Genomic DNA, 20,667 nt, shown 5'->3' on the forward strand with positions numbered 1-20,667 from the left:
GTGTGGATAATGTAACATCCCGCATTTTTCCGTTAAATTATTTTTTTAACGCCGTCTTTTTCTTTTTAGATAATATTCCTCGTATCTAGATTCGTAACCTCCGTTAGCTAACATTCTAAATATTCTCGTTATCGGATTTTAATACGCGTTTTAAAATATTCCGTTTAGGTATTTTCCGCACCCGACTACAAACTCGAGGGACTAAAATTGACACGGGGCAAACTAGTTGACTAGGTCACCTAGTCCACCCCAATCACCACCATTCAACCATCTCCCTCTCTCTCTCTTTCTCTCTAGCAAGAACACACACAAACACCCAATTCAATCATTCATCATCTAAATTCGATCTAGGAGGCTTACAACAAAACAAATTACATATTTGGAATCCTCTCTTCATCCTCTACAATTTGATACTAACTTCATCTCGTTTGGGTAACATTTCTAAAACTCTAGATTTCTCTAAATTCGTGTTTTTGACTTGAAATGGTGTTAGTTAGTGTCTATGGCTCATTGTGATGTCGTGTATATAATTTGTATGCTCGATCTCGTTGTTTTAGTGTAACTAGCATGAACTTGAATTTTGGTGTGTTGTTCTTGAATTTTGGATGATCATATGTTGTTAGATGTTAAAAGTTCATGTTCTAATTGTGTTCCTAGTATCATTAGCTTCATTTTGATGTATAGATTGATTTAAGAAACTTCATAAACGCGATTATTGATTTTGTGAACTTTTGGTTAGGGTTGACAACTCTTAGAACGAACTTTTGATGCGTTGAATGCTTGTTAATGTTATTGATAAGTGTTTAGTTGTGTTACATGTTTCATTACCTTCAAAACGGCATATCATATGTATAAATTGGATTCCCGAAACTTAAATTTCAATTGATAAACTTGAAACTTGAAAATAAACCTCTATTGATCACTTGACGGGATTTCGGTTATAGTATATGATGTTTTTGCTTGATGAAAAGTGCTTAGTTGCGTTCTTTGTCGAAAGAGCTTTCCGATGATATAAAATACATGTTCTAATTGTTTGCGGATCATAAAATGTGATTGTTTGTGTTTTGGTTCGTCCATTTGAGGAATACAGCAAACAGGGCCTGGGAAAAGATCAGGACGCCGTCCAGATACTTGGGACGCCATCCCACCTTTTGAACCGGGACGCCGTCTAGCTTCTCGGGACGCCGTCCCAACCTTAAAACCGGGACGCCGTCTAGCCATTTGGGACGCCGTCCCATTTGGCTAAAACTGGCTGTTTGCTTTGGTCATTTGACATGAAAATGTTTGCTATGCTACGGACCTCCGATTAACATGAAACTTGGCCAACATGCTCATATATGATTATATAACTTAGAAAAATTGTCGGATATCCAACCCGACCCCGTTGACTTTTCTGTTGACTTTGACCCGACCAAGTTGACTTCTAATCAAACTTAACCCAATAATTGTGCAATCGTTCTAACATGTTTTTATACTTGTTTCTTGTATGAAACTTGACAACGTGATTCACATGCTATATTTAATCGAGTCGTATTGAGCCATAGGACTAATTGAACACATTTCACCCGACCTTGTGTCGTAACCGGTTAATTGATATAACTTACTTGTTTAGGTCAAGGCTAAGCAACTTTCATGCACACGTTTACTTGTTGAAGTACCTTTATACTCGTGCACTCGAGGTGAGATCATAGTCCCACTTTTTCAATCACTTTTATTCTTTACATCGTGGGCTGAGAAACACATACATTTCATACTTATTTACTTTTCATGCTTTTACATTGTGAACAAATACGAATACAAAGATGCATACGAGTTTGAACAAAAGTCCTCAATCCAATTATCATTAGTTCCACTTGCAGGGTGTAAGTGTAAGCGTGTAATTATGTTGTGTGGCCATACGGGTTTAACAAACCCTCATTCAGACGGTTCGCTACCGTTAGTGAATGAAATATAATTTCAACAATGTATAGTGTAAGTTCTAACACTAAATTCAAAATTCAGAGGGAAGATTCGGTTAAGCCTTGATAATTGGGTGCTCGTGATACAAATACTATTTTGGAATGTGAACGATTCTGGTTGAGCAATTCTTAAAGAACCTTGTGGTTCAATACAATTTACTTACTAAACCTATGATTTCACCAACGTTTTCGTTGACAGATTTCTATGTTTTTCTCAGGTCTTGCACGATATGTGATACATGCTTCCGCTCATTATTTGATACTTGCATTGGATGTCGAGTATACATGCTTTTCATGGAGCGTCTTTTGACTTTACTTTAAACCGTGTCGCCTAGATTTCAATCGTACTTATAACGTTGTAACTTAACTTTTGGTTGAACAATTCTTGTAAACTTTGAAACAATCTTTATTTTGAAATGAAGGCGACATATTTTGGTCAAACGTTATCTTAAAGACTTATAATCAGGTAATGGGACCCACGTAGCCGACGCCGTCACTTGACGATTTGTCGGGGTCGCTACAAAAACGAATCGGCCCGTATCTCCTAGCTTAGGTGGTGGAGAGTTTCTGGGTAATGCAGAGCATTCTTTACTCAGTGGAATTTTGTTAGAGTCTGGTATCCTCTCCTTTGTAGAAAGAAGCCTTCGGATGTATTTCTTCTGGTTGGAAACTTTGGACATGGTGTCCAGGAATCTGCCATCCAGTTTGAAGGAATTAAGCTTGGATGGTTCTCCTTGTAGCCTTCCAGGATAAGGTACGCGAACTGGAGTTTCAGGGGTCAGCTTCTGAGTATATGTCGATTTGTTCTTGAGCCTAGTTGACCTTCTCCGTGGTTCTTCCTATGGGATTACGGAATCTATTTGCTTTGCCTCTTCTATGTGGGGATTTTGGATAGTATTACTTGGCAATCTTCCCTGCGGTCGGGTTTCAAGGCGTTGTGATAACTGTCCGAGCTGCATTTCCAAACTTTTGAGCAGAGCCAATTGATTTCTAATTAGTATCTCCGTCTGATCTTGTCTGGCTGCAGTTCTCTGATTTAGCTATTGTTGTCCTTGGATGAATTGAGTTAACTGATCATCAGCTCCGAGAGTGGGTTAGCTGCTTTTGTAATCTGGGTGGTAGGGGAATTTTCCTCAGCTGGGGGACCAGTGAGTGGAAGTGGTTGATCGTAGGTCAATTGATATTGTTGGGCTGGGTAAGGTGGATAACGATAGCGGAAAGGTTGATTGCTTCACTGAAATTGATTAACCCTAGGTGGTTGATTGAATCCGGGATTTGGTGGACGAGCTGGGTATTGGACGTAACAGACTGAACCGTCGTGGTTTTTGTACTCAACTTGATAATCTTCAGTAGATTGCGGGTTGGTACAATTAACACAAGCCTGAGCTTGGTTAACCTGCTGCGGCTGCGTCTTCAATTCTCCGAGTTGTTTAGCAAGAGATTCCATCTTATCCGTGAGGGATTTGATGGCCTCTGTTTGACTGTTAAGTGCAGAGAGTGGGGCAGATGATGAAGTTGTTTCACCACTGTTCCAGTCATGATGATGCATAGTCATGTTTTCGAGCAATTCCCATTCTTCGTCTGTGGTTTGGTTCATCAGATTCCCTTGAGGTGCTGCATCGATCGCCGTCCTATGATTTACCGTAAGACCATTGTAGAAGGTGCAGATTTGGGCTGACCGTTCTAGCTGGTGATTAGGGCATTTCTTCAGCAGGGTTTTAAAACGCTCCCATGCAGTGTAAAGTGATTCATCATAACTTTATTTGAAGTTAATGATGTCATTCTTCAGCTTGGTTTGTTTAGAAGGGGGGAAATATTTGGTTAGGAATTTAGTAGCCATCTCCGTCCATGACGTGATGGAATCTTTTTCCAGTCCTTCGAACTATGTTTGAGCATGATGAGTGAGAGAATAGGGGAACAGGTATAGCCGGACTATATCTTGTCCTATCCCTGGCTGTTTGTAGGAGTTCGAAAGAGATGTGAATTTATCAAGGTGAGAATTAGGATCGTCATTCGGTAATCCATGAAACTGACAACTATTCTGAATGAGCTGGATGATGTGATGTTTTAACTAAAACGAGTGTCCTTGAATCTCTGGAAATCTGATTGGTCCTCCTCGACCTTCAATCGAGGGTTTGGTATTTTCTGCTAAAGTAACGCGTAACGCCATTTGGTTTCTGATTCGTGCTTCCTTGCGTGCATTAGAGATTATTGCGTCTGGATCAGGTACGAATAACAACGGCCCTGGTCTAGATCGGGTTTGGGTCATACACTGGGTATGCCTTTTTGTTTTTAATTTTTCGCAGATAAGCTAAATTATAATAAGCTAAACTAAACTAATTTAATTCTACGGTAGTCTAATTTGATCTAATTGTAACCTAAGTTAATCTAAGGTAATCTAATCTAAGGTAGTCTAAGGTAATCTAATCTAAGGTAATCTAGAGTAATCTAAAGTTCTTTAAATAATTAACTAACTATCCTACGGTGGAATATGTTTTTGGTTCTGGCTACTGATTCCCTGGTATTTCGGTGACAGAGCTCCGCACGAACTATTCAAATAACCAAGTGGCCAGGCCGACTACGGAGAGGCAGGATCCTTTTGGTCCCAATATAATTGGCGACTGTTCGGAAAATCCAATAACCAAGTCTGTGTATAATTGTCTTTCTTAGACACCACTAAATGTTTATGAATAAGTTTGAAGAGAGCAGTATTGCCTGATACCAGTTCCCCGGCAGGGGTGCCAAAAACTAGTAACTCTCCTGATATGGCCGAAACGGACGGTTTTTAATTGCGCGGTGTCGTTAGGCCGCGGCTCGCCAGGATCAGCCACTCGTGGGAGAGGGTACTGTTTTAAATTTATATTTAGCGAGGCCTAAATCTTACTACTCCTTATAAGTAAGGGAAGTATGACCTAGAGTCGTATTTTTGAGATATCAGTAACATCGAACCTATATTTTAGCCTAAGATAGTTAGGGAGTAGTGAATGTTTATTTTGGGATTTTCTAGTTTATAAGACAGGTAAAGTAAATGCGATAAAATTTGTAATTTAGGTAAGGTTAAAGTAAGTGCATACTATGATTTCGTCAGTTATGTTGCTGAGATTATGGAATGCTGGCTCATGAATAGGCAGAGGCCTTGTATTCATTACACTAGTCCTAAACGCCCCTGTCATAAGACATGTCACTGGGTACTGCGTTAGGCTTGAAGATTCTGAATAGACAGCAACGTCCCTTACCCCCGACGCCCGTGCAGTCTGACTACATGCATACACGTTCAGACGGCTCATCCAATTGAGCGACTCGGTTGGGTGCTAAACTTTCTTAAGCATAATAGAATACATGGTTTACCATATCCGAGAGACGTGATGTGTTTCAATGCTTTCGTTAATGATTGGTAAAAGATAGTTAGGCCCTTAAAAAGAGTTCAACCATAAAGAACACCATGGCCAAGTCAAGTTGACTTCCATGAACACGTTCGGTTATCCTAAGGGTCCAATCCTTTATGTGTCTAAACAAACATTTCCTTAATTAACTAAGAATCCCTCAAGCGGGGTGCAATGCTTGAGACCGCGTTATGGTGCAGTGTACTGGTCAATTCTAACCGTGTTCCATGGCCTTACTTAGCAGAGGTACAGCTTACAACAACCGCTGTGCTTCAGCGTGCACGTACAAAGTTTATATGCTTGGTGACTACACTAGCATGGTCTAGGACCGACAATGTACTAAGGGTCTAGTCAGATGTTTCACTACGAAAGAGTCCTCAGTCGGAATCCAAAGCTCGATAGACTTATTACAACCGGTGTGCCTCGGTCGATCTTACGTTGTATCCGATAGACTTCTCTTACCAAGGGGTGACACAGATAGTGTACTATGAATCGGGGTTCGCGACTTAGCAATAACAGAGCCTATAACTACGTTCTATTAGTTGGAAAAGCGATTGAGTTTAAAGCATAATCGAAAAGCATTTCGACAGCATACACAAACCATAATATTATTTCGGCATTATAACTGCTTACATCATAGCATACACTAAAGATAACTACTCGCTAATCATGGCAACAATATCATAAAACATTATATAAGATAAAGGATAGAAGTACCAGTAGATTAAACGAGTTCCGAATACAAAAGTGACAACTTCAAGACTCCAGACCGCTCCTAATACAATCTTCAGCGTTCTTCTCCGGGTACTAGGTTTCCCGCACGGATTCGAAGGCCTTGAGAGTATGACTAATATTATACAAGAGAGAGAAAGAAGTGAATTGAAGTGTGTGTTGGAATGAATGACACAGACCCTATAAATAGACTTGGAATTTGCCAGAATACGCCTGGCAGGCCGCATGGCAGGCCGTACGGTGGGGCGTATTTGGCAGGCCGTATTGCTGGCAGACCGCATGGTGGGCTGTGTGTTGGGGCATATTTGGAAGGCCGTGAAAGGACCCGTTCATATACATTATAAACGATTCACAATAGTTGATTACATCGCGAGGTATTTGACCTCTATATGATACATTTTACAAACATTGCATTCGTTTTTTTAAAAGACAAACTTTCTTTAATACGAAAGTTGACGGCATGCACATCATTTCATAATACATCCAACTATAATTGACATAATAATAATCTTGATGAACTCAATGACTCGAATGCAACGTCTTTCAAAATATGCCATTAATGACTCCAAGTAATATCCTTAAAATCAGCTAATGCACAGCGGAAGATTTCTTTAATACCTGAGAATAAACATGCTTTAAAGTGTCAACCAAAAGGTTGGTGAGTTCATAGGTTTATCATAACAATCATTTCAATATATTAATAGACCACAAGATTTTCGTTTATAAATATATGTACACTCGCAAGTGTATAAAAGTATTCTATAATTTGTAGGCACCCGGTAACAAGCCTTAACGTTCATGTTTTACCCTCTGAAGTACACCAGATCAGGTGTGTTTAAAATAACCTCGAAGTACTAAAGCATCCCATAGTCAGGATGGGGTTTGTCAGGCCCAATAGATCTATCTTTAGGATTCGCGCCTACCGTACATAGACAAGTAGTTTAATGTTACCAAGCTAAGGGTATATTTCTGGTTTAAACCCACATAGAATTAGTTTTAGTACTTGTGCCTATTCCGTAAAACATTTATAAAAACAACGCATGTATTCTCAGTCCCAAAAATATATATATAAAAGGGAGCAAATGAAACTCACCATACTGTATTTCGTAGTAAAAATACATATAACGTCATTTAACAAGTGCAAGGTTGGCCTCGGATTCACGAACCTATATTAATTATATATATTTATATGTTGGTCAATATTTGTCTAACAATTTTTGGTCAAGTCATAGTGTATCACAATCCTAATGCTCGAGACCGACATGCAAAAGTCAACAAAAGTCAACTTGACCCAAAATGACTTCCAAAATCTATACATGTTTATTATATAACTTATATATAGTCGTTTTATATATTTAAATATATTTATCAGATCTTATTATACTAAATAATACAAGTCATTTATTAATAAATAAAAGTTTATATTTAAATTCATATATGATAAAAATATACTTTTATATATCTCAAGTAATAAAATTTATAAAATTCACTTAATATCATAAAAATATAGTGGTATGTATTATTAATGTAATTATATTACGTGTGGTAAAAATATCTTTGTACGCATATTTATTTGATAAAATAATATTGATAATAATAATATTGATAAAAATAATAAAATGATAGTTTCAATAAAAATATTAATTTTTAGTAATAAAGATAATTTTAGTAATAACATCAACTGATAACAATTATAATAATCGTTTTAATAATAATATTAAAATTAATAATAATTCAGTTGACCATATCTTTTAATCCGTTCATCGAACCCACATGATTTCTAAATGAAAAGTTATTAATTTTTCTTTAGCTTTTCAACGACATGCATATCATATACCTTATCTCAGTAGCATATGTATCAAATTCGTGATTTTTCATAAACTATTTAACGACGAAACTAAGCATACAAACATGCATAATCATATATACTCGAGCACTAGTCAGGGATACACTATTAATATATAAAAGATAAAATATGAATGCTCACGTATCAATATTGTGATTCAATATTGCAGGAAAGTACGTAGACGCAACGAAAATGATAAACGTTAGGTTGACCTCACGAGCAATACCCTCGAACAATACCCATAACCTCCATAGCTATAACCCATATTTTCCTTAGCTCTATCACGTTTGAAAACTTATTTTGAAATCGTCTGAATATAACTCCGTCGTAATATTTTATGTATACTAATAATATCTTGAAATAATACTAAGTAAATATATATATGTAATTCGATTGAGAGAGTTTAGAGAAATATATTTTTAAGTTTCTATGAAATAATAAAACCTATTGAATTCTATTTATAATAGATTTTTGAATTATTAAAGTGAATTATTAAAGTATGAATTATTAAAGTGAATTATTAAAGTATGGATTATTAAAGTATGAATTATTAAAGTGAATTATTAAAGTATGAATTATTAAAGTATGAATTATTAAAGTGAATTATTAAAGTATGAATTATTAAAGTGAATTATTAAAGTGAATTATTAAAGTATGAATTATTAAAGTGAATTATTAAAGTGAATTATTAAAGTATGAATTATTAAAGTATGAATTATTAAAGTGAATTATTAAAGTTAAAGTAAAGTAAAAGTAAAGTTAAAGTATAGTAAAAGTATAAAACTATGTACGTATAATACGGGTATAAATATATTTAATATTAATTTAAATCGTTATATCATAAAATATTTTAGAAAAGTAGAATTATATATATTCATAATAGGTTTCAAGTTTTTAAATTACAGTCTATTGGTGAAGCATGTGATAAAGTCCAAAGGTTTAATAAACGTATGAAATCATCTTAATGAAAAATGTCGAGTTACTTAACTTGTCGATATCCAACATCTAAGTTATTTACACTCCACGTTCTTACTTATAGATCACTTTACCATTTTCTGAATATTGTCAAAAAGAATAGATTTCTTAAATCACAGTGGACCTCATAACATTGGCCCGTAATCATATCATAATGTATCTAATAATTCAATCATTTGATATTATCTCTTAATTCTGTCGATAAATATATCGAAATAAATACGTTCATGTAAAGTATCATATATCTAATACTTTGTTAATGTTTTCAGTTAATATTATATATTATATATACATATCTATATACACATAATTGTTCGTGAATCGTCGAACACGATCAAAGGGTAATTGATTACATGAATGTAGTTCCAAACTTTTTGAGATTCAACATTACAAATTCTGCTTATCGTGTCGGAAACATATAAAGGTTAGGTTTAAATTTGGTCGGAAATTTCCGGGTCGTCACAGGCCGTATCCACACAGGCAGGCCGTATGGCAGCCCGTATGGCAGGCCAGATTTGATGCTGGTCAGCCTTGATTCCCTGGATCGTAACTTGATTTCTTGTCTTTCACCGTTTTTGCTCTAGAATCTTCGTTTTAGCTCCGATTCTCTTGATTCTTTTTACACCGCCTTTGTAATTACTTGTTCTTCAATTCTAACCGACGAAGTGGGTATTTTTCCGACAAAGTTCGAATCTTTCTTGTTTTTGGGCTTTAATACCGGGGTGAAAACGTGACTTTTTAGCCGATATCAGCTACTAAACCAACACCACCTCTGACATAAATGTAGTTTATATCTTAATATTGAGTTTGTCAATGTAAAATAAGCACTTATCCGTTAAAAAAAAGATCTAACTTTGTAATTTAGTGCAAAAAAAAAAAAAGAATACAATGTCGAGTATATAACATAGCATTCAACATAAGAAATGTAATAACAACCTAAACTTAGTTCATGTTCGATTACTTATGCGAGTAAACAAAGGCATATAATTGCACAATATATTTAGATGATTATATATTCTCACACTAATTAACACCCAACATAATTGCATTCAGATGCATTTTATTTGGAAAGCATAGTTTGCATTTGTTGAACCAGAACATATTACACAGTAGATACAAAGCTCTCAGGGGAGGGCTTAAGAGATCAAAATTTGCAATTGCAAACATTTACATGCTACAGCCAATACTCCATCTCAATTTCGACTAGCTATAAACTACAAAATTTTCTCCTAAATCATAGCCAAACACCCATTTAAGTGCATGGTTCTTCCCCATAGCCCATAGGCAACATTAAACCGGGTTGCGCTAATTCTATAAGAAGCATAATGAAATGAAACACAGTGAGATATCTGAACACGTCAATGCTAACTTCTTTATTTATTATGATTCATGAAGTTACAGTGCTCACCTAAATACAGAAACACATCAAATAGAAGCCAATCTAATACACTACAAAGGAAAAATATATTTGTGAAAAACTATTTTGCACATCATTATGAGATTTTCCCAAAAACAGAGCCTTATAATAAGTGGCTTACCTATGAACATACATTGATTCCAGAACTGGCTATATCAATGAATAATGCATGTTATACATGGGTCCTGTGACAACGGACTGTCCATAACAAAATCACAGAAATTATTTATCTTCGAGGATATGAGGATCACTCAGGGGCTTCTTCCTAATTGCAACATACCTGGAAAACAAAACATTTTTCCCTATATAAGAATAAATTATTCATATTTTGCATTATATTATTAAAAAAAAAGACCCATGATATCAAACATCAATAGGTATCAAACAATTAATATATAAACAAGGCATAATCAAGACATCCAAGTAAGGAAAAATAATCACTTCAAAACCTCCTAATTCACTTACATAGGTACAAAAAAAAAAAAAAACAGCAGGACCCAAAACACATAAGCATTAAAAACAGTAGAAAAAGCCTATAAGACCCAAATTTGCCAGAGGCAGATTCAGCCTCATCATCACAAACGCTCAGATTTTACCCATTTAGCATAGACACTGGGATTTTTAATCCATTGGCGCCATTCCAATCTTGAATTCTTCAATCTTTTCGGTATCCATTCAAAAATCGAAAAACAATCGAAAAACACCAGGAAACATCGAAAAACAATCGAACCAGCAACAGTTGCCGGTGTTGCAATAGAAACGCCTAAATCATAGGTACAAACAACATGCATATGGTCAGAAGACTGAACTGGACTATCAACCAGCTGTTGAAAAAACATATCATTTAAACCAATAACTGTTGCTACACAATCAAATGAAAAAAACCACACATTGATAGGAAAATAAATATCTTCATGTACCCAATATTATACCTATAATTTTTATTTACAGTGGGTTTTGATAACTAAGAATACACGTGGACACAATTAGAATTTAAACTCTAAACTAAATTTATGATATCTTGACCCGCCCAAGTTGAAATGTTCCGTTCATATCGATTATAAACATTTCATATTAATTGGTTTCGTTGCGAGGTTTTGACCTCTATATGAGACGTTTTTCAAAGACTGCATTCGATTTTTATAAAACAAACCATAACCTTTACTTTATCGATAAAGGTTTAAAAGATATAGCGTAGATTACCAAATAATGGTAATCAAAAGTACAACATTTACATACGACCATTTCATAATGGGTTACGATAATATATTACAACAATTTATTTTTCGAATGCAGTTTTTCTTTAAACATTATCATACAAGCATGCTGACTCCGAATCTTGTCCTTAATCTAGCATACAATAGCAGAAGCTCTTAATAATCACCTGAGAATAAATATGCTTAAAACGTCAACAAAAATTTTGGTGAGTTATAGGTTTAGCCTATATGTATATCAATTTGTAATAATAGACCACAAGATTTCACTTTTCATAAACATCCATCTCATATCAGGCATTTCGCAAACTGCATAGAGATAAAAATCATTCATATGGTGAACACCTGGTAACCGACCTTAACAAGATGCATATAGAATATCCCCATCATTCCGGGGCTCCCTTCGGACATGATAAATTCGAAGTACTAAAGCATCCGGTACTTTGGATGGGGCTTGTTGGGCCCAATAGATCTATCTTTAGGATTCACGTCAATTAGGGTGTCTGTTTAATAATTCTTAGATTACCAGACTAAAAAGGGGCATATTCGGTTTAATAATTCAACCATAGAATGTAGTTTCACGTACTTGTGTCTATTTTGTAAAACATTTATAAAACTGCATGTATTCTCATCCCAAAAATATTAGATTTTAAAAGTGGGACTATAACTCACTTTCACAGATTATCAATTCGTCGAGAATTAGACTTGGCCACGGGTCGATTCACGAACCTATAACAAATATATACATATATATCAAAGTATGATCGAAATATATTCATACCATATTTTATTACGTTTTAACGTTTTAAGTTTGTTAAGTTGACAGTCCAACGTTAGTAGTCCATAATTAATTGTCTACTGTTAGTAGTACAGAAATAAATCAATATATATTACCTCGAATCAATCTACGACCCAGTGTATACAAGTCTCAGACTCGATCACAACTCAAAGTATATATATTATTTTGGAATCAACCTCAACCCTATATAGCTAACTCGATCATTACCGCATATAGAGTGTCTATGGTTATTCCAAATAATATATATAGATGACGTCGATATGATATGTCAAAACATTGTATACGTGTCTATGGTCTATCAAGATTACATAATATATGTTAGAATACATGTATAATACAATATAAGTTAGTTACGTTATGGTTAGTATAGATTTGTTACAAAGTTTCACGTAGCTAAAACAAGCAAAAGTATCCAATTTTATTTTCCCCATAACTTCTTCGTTTAAATCCGTGTTGAGTGAATCCAATTGCTATGGTTTCATATTGAACCAAATATTAATAATCTAAATAGGAAAGTATAGGTTTATAGTCAAAAATATAAGTTACAAGTCATTTTTGAAAGAGATAGTCATTTTCGTCGAACGAACGACATCTTGATGACCATTTTGAAAAACATACTTCTACTTTGAGTTTAATCATAATTTTTGGATATAGTTTCATGTTCATATGAAATATCATTTTCTCAGAAGAACAAATTTTAAATCAAAGTTTATCATAGTTTTTAATTATCAAACCCAAAACAGCCCCCGATTTTACTACAACGGCGTATGTCCGGTTTTACGGTGTTCTTTGTGTTTCCAGGTTTTAAATCATTAAGTTAGCATATCATATAGATATAGAACATGTGTTTAGTTGATTTTAAAAGTTAATTTAGAAGGATTTACTTTGTTTGCGAACAAGTTTAGAATTAACTAAACTATGTTCTAGTGATCACAAGTTTAAATCTTCGAATAAGATAGTTATATATATGAATCGAATGATGTTATGAACATCATTACTACCTCAAGTATAGTAGGTAAACCTACTGGAAATGACAAAAAATGATCTAGAGCTTCAAAGGATCTTGAATGGCTTGAAAGTTCTTGAAGTAGAATCATGACACGAAAAAAAGTTCAAGTGAGTTTACTACTCGAATTAAGATTGTTATAGTTATAGAAATTGAATCAAAGTTTGAATATGAGTATTACCTTGAATTAGAAAGATAACCTACTGTAAATAACAAAGATTTTTTGAGATTGGATAATCACTTGAAATGGATTTGCAAGGTTGGAAGTACGCTAGTAAACTTGAAAGTGTTCTTGATGTGTTCTTGAGTTGTTGTTTTGTAAGTTGGTTTATGTATGGATTTATGAGCTAGATTGATGTAGATTCTGATAAAGATGATGAAGAACACTTAAAACATCAAGAGAGAATTTGAGAGAGATGTGTTTGATGCAGAAAACTTGGAATGAAAATGTGTTTGTGGTGGGTGAAAGAAAACGTGAATATGGAGTCAAGATATAGGATCCATTAGTTTGAGTTTTAGTGTAATCATTCATGCTAGTTGCCAAATGATGATTCCCACATGTTTGATGACTCATTAAGGCTGCTAAGGAGCTGATCATTGAGTGTATATACCAATAGTATATACGTCTAGAGGCTGAGTATTGTACGAGTACGAATACGGATTGAATACGAGTAAATAGTGTTTACTATAGTAAATAGTGTTACTGTAGCAAATAGTATTTACTGTAGCAAATAGTATTTTACTGTAGCAAATAGTTTTTTAATGTAGCAAATAGTATTTTACTGTAGCAAAACGAAAATTTACTGTAGCAAATAGTGTTTTAGTGTAGCAAATAGTGTTTTACTTGTACATCTTTGATTTAATTGTATTTCTTCTTATATATATATATATATATATATATATATATATATATATATATATATATATATATATATATAATAAAAACTTACATCATAAAAATCATCAGGCAAACGGGGTGGTCAATTGTCTACATAAACTCATTTCAATTAATCAAGTCTTAACAAGTTTGATTGCTTAACATGTTGGAAACATTTAATCATGTAAATATAGTTTTCATTTAATATATAAACATGGAAAAGTTCGGGTCACTACAATACCTACCCGTTAAATAAATTTCGTCCAAAATTTTAAGCTGTTGAAGGTGTTGACGCATCTTCTGGAAATAAGTGTGGGTATTTCTTTTTCATCTAATCTTCACGTTCCCAGGTGAACTCGGGTCCTCTACGCGCATTCCATCGAACCTTAACGATTGATATTTTATTTTGCTTAAGTCTTTTAACCTCACGATCCATTATTTCAACGGGTTCTTCAATGAATTGAATTTTTTCATTGATCTGGATTTCGTCTAAAGGAATAGTGAGATCTTCTTTAGCTAAGCATTTCTTCATATTCGAGACGTGAAAGGTATTATGTACGCCGGCTAATTGTTGCGGTAATTCAAGTTGATAAGCTACCGGTCCGACACGATCAATAATCTTTAATGGCCCAATGTATCTCGGGTTTAGTTTTCCCCGTTTTCCAAAACGAACAACGCATTTCCAAGGTGATACTTTAAGCATGACCATGTCACCAATTTCAAATTCTATATCTTTTCTTTTACTGTCCGCGTAGCTCTTTTGTCGACTTTGGGCAGTTTTCAACCGTTGTTGAATTTGAATGATTTTCTCGATAGATTCTTGGATAATTTCTGGACCTGTAATTTGTCTATCTCTCACTTCACACCAACAAATCGGAGACCTGCACTTTCTGCCATAAAGTGCCTCAAACGGTGCCATCTCAATACTCGAGTGGTAACTGTTGTTGTAGGAAAATTCTGCTAACGGTAGATGTCGATTCCAACTATTTCCAAAATCAATAACACATGCTCGTAGCATGTCTTCAAGAGTCTGTATCGTCCTTTCACTCTGCCCATCGGTTTGTAGATGATAGGCAGTACTCATATCTAGATGAGTTCCCAATGCTTGTTGTAACGTTTGCCAAAACCTTGAAACAAATCTACCGTCCCTATAAGAGATAATAGATATTGGTCTTCCGTGTCTGGAGATGACTTTCTTCAAGTATAGTTGTGCTAAATTGAAAGGACCCGTTCATATACATTATAAACGATTCACAATAGTTGATTACATCGCGAGGTATTTGACCTCTATATGATACGTTTTACAAACATTGCATTCGTTTTTAAAAGACAAACTTTCTTTACATCTAAAATTGACGGCATGCATACCATTTCATATTACATCCAACTATAATTGACTTAATATTAATCTTGATGAACTCAACTACTCGAATGCAACGTCTTTCAAAGTATGTCATGAATGACTCCAAGTAATATCCTTAAAATGAGCTAATGCACAGCGGAAGATTTCTTTAATACCTGAGAATAAACATGCTTTAAAGTGTCAACCAAAAGGTTGGTGAGTTCATTAGTTTATCATAATCAATCATTTTCGTAATAGTAATAGACCACAAGATTTCTGTTTATAAATATATGTACACTCGCAAGTGTATAAAAGTATTCTATAAGTTGTAGGCACCCGGTAACAAGCCTTAACGTTCATGTTTTACCCTCTGAAGTACACCAGATCAGGTGTGTTTAATATAACCTCGAAGTACTAAAGCATCCCATAGTCAGGATGGGGTTTGTCAGGCCCAATAGATCTATCTTTAGGATTCGCGCCTACCGTACATAGACAAGTAGTTTAATGTTACCAAGCTAAGGGTATATTTCTGGTTTAAACCCACGTAGAATTAGTTTTAGTACTTGTGTCTATTTCGTAAAACATTTATAAAACAGCGCATGTATTCTCAGCCCAAAAATATATATTGCAAAAGCAATTAAAAAGGGAGCAAATGAAACTCACAATACTGTATTTCGTAGCAATTATGTATATGACGGCACTGAACAAGTGCAGGGTTTGTCTCGGATTCACGAACCTATATTAAGTATATATATTTATATGTTGGTCAATATCTGTCTAACAATTTAGGTCAAGTCGTAGTGTATCACAATCCTAATGCTAGAGACCGACATGCAAAAGTCAACAAAAGTCAACTTGACCCAAAATGACTTCCAAAATCTATACATGTTTATTATATAACTTATATATAGTCGTTTTATATATTTAAATATATTTATCAGATCTTATTATACTAAATAATACAAGTCATTTATTAATAAATAAAAATTTATATTTAAATTCATATATGATAAAAATATACTTTTATATATCTCAAGTAATAAAATTTATAAAATTCACTTAATATCATAAAAATATAGTGGTATGTATTATTAATGTAATTATATTACGTGTGGTAAAAATATCTTTGTACGCATATTTATTTGATTAAATAATATTGATAATAATAATAATGATAAAAATAATAAAATGAAAGTTTCAATAAAAATATTAATTTTTAGTAATAAATATTAAAATTAATAATAATTCAGTTGACCATATCTTTTAATCCGTTCATCGAACCCACACGATTTCTAAATGAAAAGTTATTAATTTTTCTTTAGCTTTTCAACGACATGCATATCATATACCTTATCTCAGTAGCATATGTATCAAATTCGTGATTTATCATAAACTATTTAACGACGAAACTAAGCATACAAACATGCATAATTATATATACTCGAGCACTAGTCAAGGATACACTATTAATATATAAAAGATAAGATATGAATGCTCACGTATCAATATTGTGATTCAATATTGCAGGAAAGTACGTAGACGTAACGAAAATGATAAACGTTAGGTTGACCTCACGAGCAATACCCTCGAACAATACCCATAACCTCCATAGCTATAACCCATAATTTCCTTAGCTCTATCCCGTTTGAAAACTTATTTTGAAATCGTCTGAATATAACTCCGTCGTAGTATTTTATGTATACTAATAATATCTTGAAATAATACTAAGTAAATATATATATATATATATATATATATATAATTCGATTGAGAGAGTTTAGAGAAATATATTTTCAAGTTTCTATCAAATAATGAAACCTATTGAATTCTATTTATAATAGATTTTTAAATTATTAAAGTGAATTATTAAAGTGAATTATTAAAGTATGAATTATTAAAGTGAATTATTAAAGTATGAATTATTAAAGTGAATTATTAAAGTATGAATTATTAAAGTGAATTATTAAAGTGAATTATTAAAGTGAATTATTAAAGTGAATTATTAAAGTTAAAGTAAAGTAAAAGTAAAATAAAAGTAAAGTAAAGGTAAAGTTAAAGTATAGTAAAAGTATAAAACTATGTACGTATAATACGCGTATAAATATATTTAATATTAATTTAAATCGTTATATCATAAAACATTTTAGAAAAGTAGAATTATATATATTCATAATAGGTTTCAAGTTTTTAAATTACAGTCTGTTGGTGAAGCATGTGATAAAGTCCAAAGGTTTAATAAACGTATGAAATCATCTTAATGAAAAATGTCGAGTTACTTAACTTGTCGATATCCAACATCTAAGTTATTTACACTCCACGTTCTTACTTATAGATCACTTTACCATTTTCCGAATATTGTCTAAAAGAATAGATTTCTTAAATCACAGTGGACCTCATAACATTGGCCCGTAATCATATCATAATGTATCTGATAATTCAATCATTTGATATTATCTCTTAATTCTGTCGATAAATATATCGAAACAAATACGTTCATGTAAAGTATCATATATATCAAATACTTTGTTAATGTTTTCAGTTATTATATATTATATATACATATCTATATACACATAATTGTTCGTGAATCGTCGAACACGGTCAAAGGGTAATTGATTACATGAATGTAGTTCCAAACTTTTTGAGATTCAACATTACAAATTCTACTTATCGTGTCGGAAACATATAAAGGTTAGGTTTAAATTTGGTCGGAAATTTCCAGGTCGTCACAGTACCTACCCGTTAAAGAAATTTCGTCCCGAAATTTGATCGAGGTCGTCATGGTTAACTTTAAAAATGTTTTCATGACGAATATGAGTTGATAAATAGAGTTTTATCATCATTGAGTAATATAGATAAAACAATTTGATTACGCGAAGAGTATAAGTGAAGCTATCGCAAAAGAGTGAAATGAGTAAACGTATATTCGTTTTAACCGATGACGTAGTTATGATTGATTTTCGGAATTCATGGAATTTAAAGAAAATCTTTGCAATAAGATTTGGTTCTTCGGCAATTAAGGAAATCAGGATCTTATTTGATTAAATGCGATAATCTGTCTCTATTTCTCTGTCTGATATTTTACTATAAATCCACCCCTTCGTTTCTTTATTTCCACAGCTCACACCTTCTAGTCTTTCTCCCGAATTCATACTTTAAAGCATTCGTTAATATGCTTCATCCAGTATTGATTCTTGATATACTCTTAACTTTCATATCTGTCATCTACCACCGGAAGAAGTTATTTTCTTCTACCATTACCTTGGGGTTATTGTGTTTTTCATTCTCCCGTGTCTTTATATTGCTATACGCATTGATATACAAGGTTTGTAATTTCGGGGTTGTTATCGGGCTTTATATTCTCCATTATATTTCGGAGCTTCATGCTTTCGTTTTCTCTTCCCGACCTTAAGTCAAGCGGATAATGGTCCAGAATTTGTAGATATGAATTTTTGGATGAACATAGTTAATGTTCCAAGAAGAAAATCGTAATGGCACGATCTTGATTTGGCAAATTACCACAATATTCGAAAATATAGAGCTATCAAGATGATATGTTCTTAATATGTTTAGAAATTGGGTAGAATGTAAGAGTCGTGTAAATAGTACATGATGACGGTATGTTCTGCAAATCATCACGTTCCATTAGAAACTCAGTATGACTTACTGTAATATAATCACATTGATCAAGTGTCATTATATTATACTAACTCATGCTTCGAGTTCCCAACACTACTTCAAAAACATTCCTATTTTAAATTCGATTTTTTTTCTTCTTCAGAATTTAGAAACTAACACAGTTTCTTTTTATGTTGTAACACAGATATTGCGAATAGATAGAAGATTTCGGATAAGAATAGTTGTGAAAATATCTTCAGGAATATCGAAGATATTTATAATAAAAGATACGATGATATCTTAGAATTCTTAACATAGATGGATGATGAAGAAGATTTGTCTGTGAAGGTTTAGAATAAGAAGTAAGGTGTTTGCTAACGATTTCAGTAGACACTGAATCATTTGGATCCTTTGAAGGCAGGTTTAGTCTTTGTGATTTGTCCACAGCCTCCTTCATGGTCTGCTCAATCCGTTTTCCAGTTTCAAACCTTCTCTTTTTCTCAGCTTTACCACCATACTATTCTTTATCATCAAACTTTTGACTCTTAAAGTCGTTTACAGTTTTTGCTACTTCATCAGCATTTTTCCAATTTCGGAGAACTAGTTCATAGTTTGGGATGTTTTTCAGAAAATTCACATTCGAAGTATGTAAGTCTAGGAGATAGACGTTATATGTATACATATAACTTTTTACGTAAAATTGTCGCAAAATTCAAAATACTGATTGCTAATTCCCAGTAGTTGGTGTGACAATTATTGTTACAGGATGTAGGTGAGTACATGATGGGGTTTTAATGAATAAGTATAGTGGCTTTTTGGAGAGGCTTAAGTCGAAGGTTAATGAAGTTGTTGATAAGTTTACTGCTAATGTGGCGAGATATGAAAGGTTCCCCGATAACAATGATAAAGGGGTAATTGTTATAATAAGGTTTATTCATATAAACAAATGAAGGTGATTTGTTGATGCTATGACAAAACTGTCTATTTTGGAAAAAGATTGAAAAATTATATTTGGTAATAAATATCAAAGGATCTGACACGGATACGTGTTAAACTATAACTTTGGTTTCGAGAGCTTTTCAGGTGCATGACAGTGGGTAATGTGTGGTTGGATCATCATCTCGCATGTCTTTAAGAATTTCTAAGTGTTTGAACACATAATGTAATTGTTAATATACATATGATGTTCTAAGATTTTGAATGATACAAATATTTTTGTGAGTTCCATGAATAGAAATGAGGTTCTAGGATAGTTTTGAAGTCAAAGTATAGTTTTGAAAGATGTAGAAATCTAAGAGTGATGATTTCGGTTATTTCTTGAATCGTATTCTGAGATTTCAAAATCAGAATATGTAATTAGATTTTGAATGAGTATGGTTGTTTTGATTTCTATAAAAGAATGTATATTGTTGTGAAAGTAGGGAGTATAATGGATGATTTGCTGAATCAGATTCGAAGAATGTAACATATTAATTGTGAATTTATATATCTCTCGGGTAT

General features: G+C 33.3%; 1 non-coding gene across 1 annotated transcript; it reads left to right on the plus strand.

Annotated features, from left to right (window-relative positions):
- Positions 1–3,643: 3,643 nt before the first annotated feature.
- LOC139903392 (small nucleolar RNA R71) lies at positions 3,644–3,750 on the plus strand. The gene has a single exon (XR_011778213.1). It is a non-coding gene; the product is annotated as a small nucleolar RNA R71 (small nucleolar RNA).
- Positions 3,751–20,667: the final 16,917 nt, after the last annotated feature.

This window comes from Rutidosis leptorrhynchoides, chromosome 3 (assembly GCF_046630445.1).
Source record: "Rutidosis leptorrhynchoides isolate AG116_Rl617_1_P2 chromosome 3, CSIRO_AGI_Rlap_v1, whole genome shotgun sequence".
In the NCBI taxonomy this organism is placed as follows: Eukaryota; Viridiplantae; Streptophyta; class Magnoliopsida; order Asterales; family Asteraceae; genus Rutidosis; species Rutidosis leptorrhynchoides.